Below are 13,323 nucleotides of genomic sequence, written 5' to 3'. Positions count from 1 at the left end.
CACTACAAAATATTTCAGAACAAAAATTTCTTTACTTTCTGGTGTGTTTGCAACCCACTTGGCTTCAAATTCTTTTATCAGATTTTTCTCATGTTTAGCTTTACCTTTAATGTATCCACATGTAACTTTTAGGGCAAAGCTCCCAGACTCCCATTACTTAAGTTTCCTCATTGTAGGCTACATATACTTTTTCTATAAAGCCTTGGCCATTGTCAGTCATATCCCTCCCACGGGTCTACTCCCAAAGGTGCTCAACGTCTTTTCCCCTGTTCTGGAATGCACTCCTTCCTTTTATTTGCCAAATCCATGTCTATATGGAGCAGTGGCTTAGAGCTTGGGTGCTAGGGGCCAGATGTCCTGGGTTCAAATTCTAGCTCTGCCATTTGCCATCTGATTCCTGTTGTACAAGACACTTAAACTACCTGAGCCTCAATATCTTCATCTTTAATATGGAGATGATAATAGGACCTTACTTGATAAGGCTGTTGTAAAGACTGAATGAGTCAGTTCACATAGAGCTTAGAATGGGTCTTCACACGGTGAACACTACTTACTCACACACATTCAACGTTTCACTGGTCTTCACTGTCTGAAGCTATGTCTCACCCCAGTCTCTTTTCTTTTCATCCTCTGAAGACTGAACACAAGATTCTGCACGTAGAAGTTGCTCAATAAATATTTGTTGAAATCATCTAGAGAGTGTTGGGAAACAGCTGACTTCTGTGGGTTTGGGACTTGACTCTTGGTTGCCTGAGAAAAGAACAGGGCACTGCCATATATCCTATGTCTTATGCTGAGTCCTTGGTCCCTATAAGAGGGCCTGACATATGGTGAATGCTCAAAATTTGCTATAAATGTTTGAATAAATGAATGAATGAAATAAATTGTCAAACTTTTCAAAGTTTAATTTAGCAACCACTTGAGTCACGATGAAATAGCGTAATTTATTTTTAAATTTGAAATCATTTTTAGCGTTAGGACTAATAGTATATATAAAAAGAAAAGTTATATATAAAATACATAATATATATGCACATGTAAAATATGCATACATAGAATATATAGTGTATCTGTTAAGTATGCATATTATAAGTTAAGTATACATATTATAAAACCATATACATCTTATGTATATGTATATAGTTTTTGAAAAGTAAAAAAAAGACAAAACATACACAACCTCATAACTGAAAATATCTGTATTTTCCTCAAATGTATGTATAGATTTTTTTTAGATGCGTAGATTTAAAAATAATGAAATCGAATCATACTGTTCTTACTATTTTATAAACTCCATCATTTTGTTTACTTACACTTGTAGGTGTGAACTAGATGTCTACTCTATAATAAACACTAACGGTGGGTTACAGAGTCCATCGATTTTTTGGTTTTTTTCTTCTTTCGACACATCTACTCGTTCAGTCCCACTTTCTTACCCCTATGGTGTCTATTTGGAAATGTTACAATTTAAAATTTCCCAGAGGGGGGAAGTCTAAATTATACTAGGACATATTAGCATTCCAGAAAATATGCTTAATAACTTTGCTTTTACTTTGATTTTCCTTTTAGTTTGATTTTATTATATTTTATTTGACATGGATTTATAGCTGAAATTCCCCATTTATTTCAGAACAAACACTGAAATTAAGGATTTAGCAATAGAGCATACAGGTGGTGCACACTTCGGTAGATGTTTTCAAGGAGATTAAAGCCTTTTGCTTTCTATTTAGCAAATGTACCATTCAACTGTATGTGGTGGGAGGGTCTCGCAAGTAGCTCTCTCTTCCTCTTACAGCTGTAAGAGAAAGTAAGGACACTGCTGCTTCTCCCCAATTCCATTTTTGTTTACAAAGGACTTTCAGTTTTAAAGGTCACTATAATGTCAAAATGGCTGAACAAAAGGGCACAACAGTTGACCGGAAAAATGACAATGATTTAACCAAGAAGCCTTCCATTGTAAATGGGGCAAGAGTAATAGAGAAGGTGTTGGATCAAGGGAACAGTTTGGGCCCTGCTGTTGAGAGCCTCAGGTAACTGCTGCAGGGATTGTGCCACTCTACCTGGCCTTGTGGGTGGCTGGGACAGCCCCGTGGCTGGACTGGCCTTGAACCAGGAAGTCAGGTTGTCAGTAAGCTCACTTTGCTTTCACAAATATTTACTAACCACCACTTTCTTCTCCTTATCGCCACAGAAATGAAAAAAAAAAGGGAAAAGCAATTTTAAAAAGCAACATGAATTTCAGTTTCAGGTTTGTGAGGTATTACAGATAAAGAGTTATGCTGAAGGAGGTTTTTTTGTTTTGTTTTGCTTTAACGCAAGATTTTTGTGTCTCCTGATTCACTGAAACAGCATAGCAAGTAAATGTTTAAGAGATGAATTTCAGATAGAACCTATAAGTGAAATTAATACACATATCCAGTTTGCAAGTTGGGCTATGTTTTGAATCTAGAGGATAAGGGGATAGAATGAGGAGAAAAGGTAGTAATACTCACATATCTAATTAAGGGTTATTGGGGTAATTTAATTATGCCAAGGATAAATAATAATATTTCATGAAATGACAAAGATAATCCTGAAGAAATGGACAATTTCTATAAGGTCCCTACATACCATATCATACCTTTAACCAAAAGAAAATTACAATATATGCACCAAAGTGTCCTTGTAATAGTTTTGAATAACTGTGGCATGTTTTCTTAGTCCAATGGTTAATATGGGCAAGTCAGAGATATTTCATTATTCCAAAGGTTCTGTGGAAGGAGTTTTTGGTAATGTCTCTATAACTACTAATAGAAAAGTACATTTTTGTGACACTGAATTTTATTTACTTGGAGTTTGTCTTCTAAACGTGTAATGTCCAGGGACGCCTGAGTGGTTCAGTCGGTTAAGCGTCTGACTTCAGATCATGTTCTCATGGATTGTGAGTTCAAGCCCCGCGTCGGGCTCTGTGCCGACAGCTCAGAGGCTGGAGCCTGCTTCAGGTTCTGTGTCTCCCTCTCTCTGTGCCCCTCCCCCCGCTCACGCTCTGTCTCTCTCTGTCTCAAAAATAAATAAACATAAAATAAATAAATGTGCAATGTCTAAAGAGAATGACACTCTGAAAGCACAGTACAGCTTCAGCTGGTCAGTTCCATTTCTTCCTCACTTTAAATCTGTTTTAGGCTTATGCAACACCAACAGAATGGAATGATTACTAAAGTATTTACTTTGTAAAGGTACTAATTTTCCAACAGACTTTTCATACATTAGAAGGTCCTTGGGAATCAAATCTTATCTTTTTCTTTCTCCCTGCCTTCTAGCTCCCTGTCTGGTAGAACTTGTAAAGTAAATTGTTTCAATGTCCTTGAACATTGTGTTCACATACTTTGAAAAAAGGCAGGGGTGCAAAATGATGTTTTTCCAGGTACCATATTACAAAAAGAAAAAGAGTGCCTATTAGTCCAGCTTCTATATAAAACTTTTCAGTCTTCCAATTTATGAAAGCACAGCTAACTAGAATATTAGAGCTAGGTAGAAAGACTTTTAATGAACCCTTTGATTTACTAGAATTAGAAGATATTTAAGGGGCACCTGACCTGGCTGGCTCAGTTGGTGGAACATATAACTCCTGATCTCAGGGCTGTGGGCTTGTGCCCCTGTTGAGTGTAGAAATTACTTAAAAGGCTAAAGTGTTTTTTTTTTTTCAAGATATTTAAAGGATCACTTAGGCTCTGAAGCTAAACCAAATATTATCAATTTTTTCTTAATATAAATATGATATAGAAGCTCAATGAAAACATTTGTGAAAAATAACACATACATCTGTGTATTTATTCCAGTCACTATATACCTTAGTTTTGTCTGTTTTTGCAACTTGATGTAGATGGGGATCATCAGTGCCACCAACAATCAGAATTTATGTTCTGATCGTTCTACCGTCCTCACCAACACTTGGTACTGATGAACTTCATTTTTCTTTTTTTATTGGAGTATAGTTGACACACAATGTTGCATTCGTTTCAGATGTGCAACTCAGTGAGCTAACACGTTTGTACATTCTGGTATGTCCACCACAAGTGTAGTTACCCTCTTTGCTGTTACATTGTTACATCGCTACTACACCATCGTTGACTGTATTCTTCGCGCTGTGCCTTTGATTCCCTGTTGCTTACTCATTCCATAACTGGCAGCCTATACCTTTCACTCCCCTTCATTCATTTTGCCTGGCCTCCCACCCCCTGATATCAACAAACTTAAAAATTTTGCCTTTCCGGTGTTTGGCAATGGTATCTTGCAATTTTGGTTTGCATTTCCATGATAACTGACAGGATTGGACATCTTTGAACATCTTCTAATATTGTTTTCATACATTTCTGTTTTATTTTCACTTATGCCTCTTTTTTCGATTGGATTGTTAATATTCTTCTTCAAATATACAGAAAATTTTCATATATTTGGATGCTACTCCTTTGCAAATTATGCTTTGCAAATATATTTTCTCAGGTAAACTTACAACGTATGTATATTTTATCGTGGAGGTTTCACTTGTATTCTGCAAAGTGAATGGTCTTACGTGTACAGAGCTACTGTCTCTCTGTATACCCAGGTAGCCATGACCTACATCAGGATATAAGCTATGTCCAGGACTGCAATAGAATCCCTTATGCCTCCCTTCTATTTGAAGCTCCTGAACTGCACAAACTCACAGTACTCTACTTTTACCACGCTGGTTTAATTTTATTTGGTGTTAACTCTTAAAGAATGGAATAACATCTACTATTTTTACCTGGGTTCTTTGACCCAACATTGTATTTGAGAGATGTGTGTAAAAATGCTCTTCTTTTTTATTGCTGTGTAGTATTCCACGGTGCAGCCATTTTGCAATTTTTCATTCTACAGTTGATGTGCACGTGGGTTCATGTGTCAAGCAATTAAATATTCTTGCTGTAAACATTCCTGTACTTGTCTTTTGATGAACAACAGTCCTCAGTTTCCTTGGGTTTATACCCAGGAGTGGAATTTCTGGGCATTGATGTATTGCATGTTTGCCAAACTGTCTCGTTTTCTCTTTAGTGTACATTCGCCTGACGACTAACGATGTTGAACAACTTTTCATAGGCTAAATCGTCATTCGTAAATTTCTTTTATTTTCTTTTGCTCTTTTCTTTTTTTTTTTGGATTGTCAGTTTTTCTGATTTTGATCTGTATTTCTTTGTAAACTATGGATTCGAGTCCGTGGTTAGACACATGTAACACAACTATCTTCTTTCAGTTTATGACTTGCCTTTTCAGTCTCTTCGTATTGTGTTTGGATAAACAGATGTGCTTAATTTTAATGATATCCGATTTATTACTTTTATAATAATGTTTAACATTACGTTAAACATTCATCTTTAAGAAATCTTTGCCTATGCCAAGGTTATATGTTCTCAATCTAGAAGTCTGGCTGTTTCAGCTTTCATGTTTTGGTCTATAGTACGTTTTGAAAAAAAATTTTAAGTAGTAGACACCATGCCCGTTGTGGGGCTCGAACTCACAATCCCGAGATCAAGAGTCTCATGCTCTACCGACTGAGCCAGCCCGATGCCCAAAATTTGAAATTCTTTTGGTCGTATAGTGTGAGGAAGTCAGGCTTCCTATTTTTCTTCCTATATGGATACCCAGTTGGCCCGACAATTTCAACAAATTGTTGAAACATTTTTTCACTGCATTGCGGTGACATCTTTGTTATAAATCAGATGATTGTATGCATGTGCCTCCAGTGCTATTCTCTTCTATTAACATATTTGCATCCTCTGTGCACCTTTTGATAGGTAATATTTCTAAAATATAGACAAATATATCAGTCTTTTCCTTTATAGTTTATACACTGTTATGTCCTCCCTAACTCAAAGTAATAAAGATGTATTTCCATGGTGTGTACACCTGAAAGTTTTATAGTTTTATCTTTCAAAATTTTAAAAACTTTTAGGTTATAAGTATTTAATCAACTTGCAGCTGATTTTTGAGACTCATTTGAAGAAGAAATTCAATTCTGTTTTTTTCCACATATAGTTGAATCATCCCTGCATTATATTTGGAGTAGCCCCCTTTTTTTCTTCTTTGAGCTACTCCTATCCCAGCGCTGTCACAGATTAACTTTCTATATACTCATGGGTTTGTTTCTAGACTCTGTGTTTTGTTCCATCGATCTATTTATCTGTTCTTGTATTGGGACCACACCACCCTGATTACCAGATTTCCAAAGTTTCCAACACTTTACTTCTTTCAAGAGTATCTTGACAATTTGTGGCCATTTGCAGCTCCATATGAATTTAGAATAAATTTGTCAATTCCACAAAAATCCTTTTTAGGATTTTGTTTGGGTTTGCTTTGTATCTACAAGCTAATTTAATGAGAATTGTCATCTCTAGAATATTAAATTTCCCTATAGATTATGTGGTGTATCGTTGAAGGTTTTTGTTTTTTAGGATTTTCTTTAATGTCTTATATAATTCTCTCCATGAAGGTATTATACTTTATTTGTTAGATAACATATGGATCTTATATTTTTCTTATTATTACAAATAATATATTCTTTACTCTCTTAATCATGAAGTTTAATATATATAGAAAATACACCTGTATTTGGAGTTTAACAAATAATTTTAATAATTTTTTTAAGTTGATTTATTTATTTTGAGAGAGAGAGAGAGAGAATACAAGCGGGAGAGGACCAGAGAGAGAAGGAAAGAGAGAATCCCAAGCAGGCTCTGCACTGTCAGCACAGAGCCCAACTTGGGGCTCGAACTCACAAACCTTGAGATCATGACCTGAACCAAAACCAAGGGTTGGATGCTTAACCTACTGAGCGACCCAGGTGGCCCAGTTTAACAAATGATTTTAAAGTGAACACCCATGTTAATTAACAGTACTCAGGTCAACCAATAGGGTATTTTTAGCCTTGTAGCAAATATTCCAAGTTGCAACCCCCAGTCCCTTCCAGAAGTAACTACTGTCCTGACTTTTTAAATAATCACAAATTTACTTTATTTTTCTTTTTTTAGTTTTAACACCTAGATATACCATCTTAAATAATGTAGTTTACTTTTGTCTGTTTTTGGACTTCTTATGAACGGAATCTTTATGCATTCTCTGTTGTGTTTCTTTTATTCAACATTATGTTTGTATGATTGATCCATGTTGTAATGGTATGTTTTTTAAAAACTAGATTTTTAACATTTTGCTTCTGGAGCTTAGAAATTCAGTTGATTTTGCCTACTGATTTTGTATATAAGACAGTGATTTTCAGACTTTAGACAACAGGCAGTGCAGAACTGTGGCCCTAGAGGAAGGAAAATAAATGAGGAGAGCCCTATAAATGCCTGTTTGTTACCTGGGGAGAATTCCAGGCTGAAGTACAGTGGGGGAGAACCTGAACAGCCTGGCGGGCTCCTTGAATCCAGGATACTGAGCTCAAGATTCAAAGGTACCGGGGCTGCTGAATTCTCAAGGCAGAGCAACGCAGATGAAAGAGCTGAGGGGCGCCTGGGGGGCTCAGTCAGTTAAGGGTTGGACTCTTGATTTCCCCTCAGGTCATGATCCCAGGGTTGGGGGACTGAGCCCTGCATGCTCAGCATAGAGCCCTTTTAAGAGTCTCTCTCCCCCTACCCTATGACCCAGCAATAGCACTGCTAGGAATTTACCCAAGGGATACAGGAGTACTGATGCATAGGGGCACTTGTACCCCAATGTTTATAGCAGCACGCTCAACAATAGCCAAATTACGGAAAGAGCCTAAATGTCCATCAACTGATGAATGGATAAAGAAATTGTGGTTTATATACACAATGAAATACTACTTGGCAATGAGAAAGAATGAAATATGGCCTTTTGTAGCAACGTGGATGGAACTGGAGAGTGTGATGCTAAGTGAAATAAGCCATACAGAGAAAGACAGATACCATATGGTTTCACTCTTATGTGGATCCCGAGAAACTTAACAGAAACCCATGGGGGAAGGGAAGGAAAAACAAAAAAAGGAGGTTAGAGTGGGAGAGAGCCAAAGCATAAGAGAGTCTTAAAAACCGAGAACAAACTGAGGGTTGATGGGGGGTGGGAGGGAGGGGAGGGTGGGTGATGGGTATTGAGGAGGGCACCTTTTGGGATGAGCACTGGGTGTTGTATGGAAACCAATTTGACAATAAACTTCATATATTGAAAAAAAAAAAAGAGTCTCTCTCCCCTCTCCCTCTACCAATCACCGGCTTGTGTGTGCACTCGTTCTGTCTCTTTCTAAAAAAAAAAAAAGAGAGAGAGAGCTGAAAAGAACTCTAGAATTCTGCAGAGGATTTGAGAATCTGCTGCTGGCTAAGGATCAGCACAGGTGTGCAAAGAAACTATTTAAAGTCAGGAAAAGGCCTTCACAAAAAGATCAAACAGACAGTCCCCAAACTTCACACAGGATGAAAATGGTTTGTATCCCTACCACCCAGAGTGGAAAGACCTCCTTGATATTGACACAAGGTATCAATATCAGGTAGAATCCTCACAAGGGGTACTTGGTTGGATGATTAGTCTAGACGTTCAGTCCCACCTCTAAAAGAGAACTTAAAAGGAGTCAGACGGTTTCCAAGTACCTTAACCATGTCCCAGAGCAGAATCAAGGATATTCATAAGAATACAAAAACATCCAGGACCCCACAAAATAAAATTCATAACATCTGACATCCAGTAAAAAATTAACAAGCATTCAAATAAGCAAGAAAATGCAGCTCAAGATGGGGGTGGGTGGGAAATAGCAATCGATTGAAATTAATCCAGAAATGACACAGATAAAAAATCACTCCACTGTGGTAAATATTTTCCAATTTTTAAGTTATTTCTAATAATATTTACTTTATATTTTTAATATTGATCTTGCACTTCTATTTTTTATTTTCCCATTTATTTTATTTCCTATTTATTTTATGTTTTAAAAGATAAGGTTTGAACTCTCTTATATTATCCCAACACAGACTTCTTTAGTCCCACTTACTCCTATTTGTTATATTACGCGTTTTTTGTTAATATTGACATGGTTAAAAATTTTGTTCACCGCTAAGATACAAACTATACTATACTCCTGGGGCGGGGGGGTGGCGGGTACCTGGGTGACTCAGTTCATTAAGCATCTGACTTCGGCTCAAGTCATGATCTCTCCCTCTCTCACTGCCCCTCCCCTCCTTGCACTCTCTCTCTCTCTCTCTCTCTCTCTCTCTCTCACATGCATGTGCTCTCTCACTCTCCCTCTCTCAAAAATAAATAAACATTAAAAAAAAAAACACAAAAGAAAGAAAGAAAGAAAAGAAAAAGAAAGAATATCTTTCCCAGTGCACCTGGGTGGCTCAGTTGGCTAAGTGTCCAACTTTGTCTCAGGTCATGATCTCAAGGTTTGTGAGTTTGAGCCCCACATCAGGCTTTCTCTGTCAGCACAGGGCCTGCTTCTGATCCTCTGTCCCCCTCTTTATCTGCCCTGTCTCTGCTGCTTCTTCCTCTCAAAATAAATAAATAAGCTTGAAAACAAAATATTTTTCCCTCAAAAATTAGAAGACGTTAATTCTTTAATTTTTCACTAAAAGTGCTATTATTTGAAATTCGATGCTATTTTTTAGTAATTTTTTTTATTTTTAATTTTTTTAATGTTTATTTTTGAGAGAGAGAGAGAGAGACAGAGCTTGAGCAGGGGTTTGGGGGGGAGAACAGAGAGAGAAGGGGAGACATAGAACTGAAGCAGGATCCAGGGCTCTGAGCTGTCAGTACAGAGCCTGATGCAGGCCTTGAACTCACAAACCGTGAGATCGTGACCTGAGCTGAAGTCAGACGCTTAATCAACTGAACCACGTAGGTGCCCCAAAATTCAATGCTATTTTTATGTAACCTTCTGGAAACTTACAGAATCTTCTCTTTGTTCCAAGTGCTCTGCAGTTTCACAGTGATGTGCCTTGGTGTGCCTTTAGGCCTTGAAATTGAGTCCAGAAATCTATGCTTATTAGTTCTGGAAATTTCTTATATTATTTCTTTAATAATGTCCTGTCTGCCAATTTAGCTGAGCTTTCTTTTCAGAATTTCTGTTATTCAGCTATTGATCTCCTGCATTGATCCTCTAATTATCTTATCTTTTCTCCACTATTTTCAAGGCCTTTATCTTTTCATTCTACTTTCCTGGAGATGTTCTCAACTTTATCTTCCAACCTTTCTCTTGTTTTTGCTTTGTTTTGTTTTTCCATGTTATTTTTAAATTTCCAGAGCTCTTTTCTGAATGTATTTTTCTTTCTTTTTTTTTCCTTTCTTTTCTATCTCCCTCCCTCTTCCCACCCTTCCTTCCTGTCTATAGTTTTTTTTTTTTTTTTTTTTAATATTTATTTTTGAGAGGAGAGAGAGTGAGCAGGAGAGGGGCATACAGAGGGGGACAGAGGATCCAAAAGGGGCTCTGTGCTGACAGAAGACAGCCCGATGTAGGGCTCAAACTCATGAACTGGGAGATCATGACCTGACCCAAACTCAGACACTTAACCAACTAAGCCACCTAAGAGCCCCTGTAGTTTTTGTTTTTTAAAAAAATTTTTTATGTGCTTTTCTGCTTCCTTCATTTTCCCCCTATGCTGTGCTGTTTTTTCCACCTATGAGCTTGTTAGAGTTTTTTTAATTTTTTAATGTTTATTTATTTTAAGAGTGAGAGTGGGGGAGGGGCAGAGAAAGAGGAAGAGAGAATCCTACAGAGACTCTGCACTGTCAGAGCTCAAAGCCTGACCTGGGGCTCAAACGCATGAACTGTAAGATCATGGCCTGAGCCGAAACCAAGAGCCCGCTGCTTAACCGCCTGAGCCATGCAGGCGCCTCTCTTGTTAGAGGTTTTAACCAAATGTCTAAGGATCCTTGACTATTTATTCATATTATGAGTGAAGCATTAGAAAGCTAATTAGAATCTGGGAACAGGGGTTTCACCATTATGACTTCTGCACTAGATAGAATTCTAGTAGGTCCTCCGTAACAAATTTATTTCGGAAAATTTCTATTACTAGCTTGTTACGATGAAAAGAAAAAAAAAACTGGGATGGATTTTGTATTTCAGCAGTGTTTTCTTGGCATCTACTGAAGTCATCATATACTCTTTAACCTTTAATCTGTCGGTATAATTTCCTAATGGTAGGGTTTCTAACAGCAGTATTTCAGAAGGGCTTTGCTGCCCTTCTCCAAGGAGAAGCTAAAATTTTCTACTTTTTAAGAAAAGGGTGGGAAGGTTGACCATGCCATTCATGCTGCCTGTGTTTAGGGCGGGCACTGCCCTCTTTCTGCTCTATGCCATGCAGAAGTTACGATTTTCCTTTTCAAAACAAGCATTTGGCCGAGAAAAATGATGGCATACTTTAAGGAGTCAGCTAAGTTTGTTGTGATCCTGACATTTTTTGTGTGTTTAATATAGTTTTTGCTTCATACACGGCCCATATGGAATTCAGTCTCCTCATGATAAGTAAGGCATCGCATCGGACGCATCTTAAGGGGGAGAAAAGGTATTTACAAAATGTTTCTTCCGTGAGCCCCTCGTCTGTGGTTTAGCTGCTTTCCTTACCACAGCATAGTTTTCCTCCTACTCTTTATCGTCACATGGCAATCAAAAGACCATGGCTTTTTTTTTTTTTTTTTTTCCCTGCAGTACTGTGCTTCTCCACATACTTCCCTAAAGAAAAAGGAAGAGTCAGAGGGCTATTCTAATCATTAGTAGTAGCTGTGAAAGAGTGTCTGAGTTGCATGATATGCCAAAGGACATTTAGCTAAATAGTTACTGGTAGTGTGAAAAAAATGAGAGACAGCCTCGAGATGTGACAGAAGAGGCCTACACCTGAGAACGAAGCCGGGAGGCCGGAGGCTCATTTCTATCATCACTGGCAACTCACTGGCCCCACTGGGCCTTAGTTTCTGTGTATGTTAAATAAGGACGGTTGACTTCGCTGGATGACCCCCGTAGTCTTTTTGGGCTCTGATAGTCTTTTGTGCTCAAAGCAATTTCAACTCTAGAAAATGTTCAGTAAGACATTTGCACTTCCTTTTCTAAATGTGAAAACCTCATTAAGATGACAATATTCCAGAATTGAGTATTTTCCTCTTCACTGTGAACACTGTTTTGTTCTTAAGTATATGAAATATAAGCCTTCCTGGAGAACCCAAAAATATCCTGTATAGTAGGCACAAAATGACTCCCCCCTCGCATGCCCATGTCTTAACCCCCAAATCCTGTTAATATGTTGCTTACATAGATGTGAGTAAAATCTCCCTCTCCAGAAGGAGAGGGTAGCCTGGATTATCTAGGTGGGGGTCAATCTAATCACAAGGGTCCTTATATGTGGAAGAGGAAAGGAAAGAGGTGAGAGTGATGTGATGTGAGAAATGAACCTGCTACTGTTGGCTTTGAAAATGAATGAAGGGACCCATCAGCCAAGGAATGTGGGCAGCCTCTAAGAGCTGGAAAAGTCAAAGAAATGGATTCTCCCCTAGAACCTCCAGAAGGAATGCAGCCCTTTGAAACTTTGATGTTAGCCCCATGAAACACATTTTTGTTTTCTAACCTCCAGAGCTATGAGATAATCAATCTGTTTCGTTTCAAGCCACTATTTTTGTGATAATTTGTTGCAACAACAATGGGAAATTAGTATAGTTCGTCAGCTCTGGCCTTTACTATATTGAGCAAATGTACCTTCGTCTTTAATGTATTTCTATGCATGTTGTTCACGTGTGTGATAGCAAATACTTCCATTCTGCCTTAATAATCAAGAATTATTTCATGTTATTGTTTATATGATAGCTAAAGGAATACCTAGCAAATTGACTAACTATGCCTCTGTGTACCATTATATTCCTACATTTAATTATTCCCTGGGACTACTTTTTATTCTTAGAATTCCTAGAATATTGGATCTGGAGAGAACCGTGAATATGATCTAATAAAATGTAATCCTCTTTTCACAGGAGAGGAAATTGTTACCTGTTGAGCTTAAACCCGTGACTTTCCCATAATCATCCCGCAAGCTGCCTATAACACGAAGATCAAAATTGAGGATTTCTGGCTCCCAGTCTAGGGTTTGTCTTCCTACACCATAGGCTCTCCAACGGAAAGTGTTAGGACATGAAAATATTTAATAAATCTGGCCTCTTAATGTGAAATAGGAGGGAGTGTGAAAGCCAAATGTGTCTTGTGTAGTTCAACTCATTTTCACCTGAGAAACTGTATAACACAGTGGTTCTGACCTGGGACCCCAAAGGGTCCATACAGTACCCTCTACACAAATCCCATCTCTAGCACTCACCAGCAATGGGAACCTAGTTGAG

The 13,323-nt window shown here is 37.8% G+C and overlaps 1 long non-coding RNA gene across 1 annotated transcript in view; it reads left to right on the top strand.

Annotated features, from left to right (window-relative positions):
• The window catches only part of LOC122219134, a 44,339-nt gene extending 31,284 nt beyond the window's left edge, over nt 1-13,055 (top strand). Inside the window, exon 5 of the long non-coding RNA XR_006202274.1 lies at nt 12,964-13,055. This is a non-coding gene — a long non-coding RNA (uncharacterized LOC122219134). The remainder of the gene's footprint in view (nt 1-12,963) is intronic.
• Nucleotides 13,056-13,323: the final 268 nt, after the last annotated feature.

This window comes from Panthera leo, chromosome B2 (genome assembly GCF_018350215.1).
Source record: "Panthera leo isolate Ple1 chromosome B2, P.leo_Ple1_pat1.1, whole genome shotgun sequence".
Classification (NCBI taxonomy): Eukaryota; Metazoa; Chordata; class Mammalia; order Carnivora; family Felidae; genus Panthera; species Panthera leo.
Note: the sequence above shows the minus strand (reverse complement) of the source record. Positions and strands in the feature narration are given on the sequence as shown.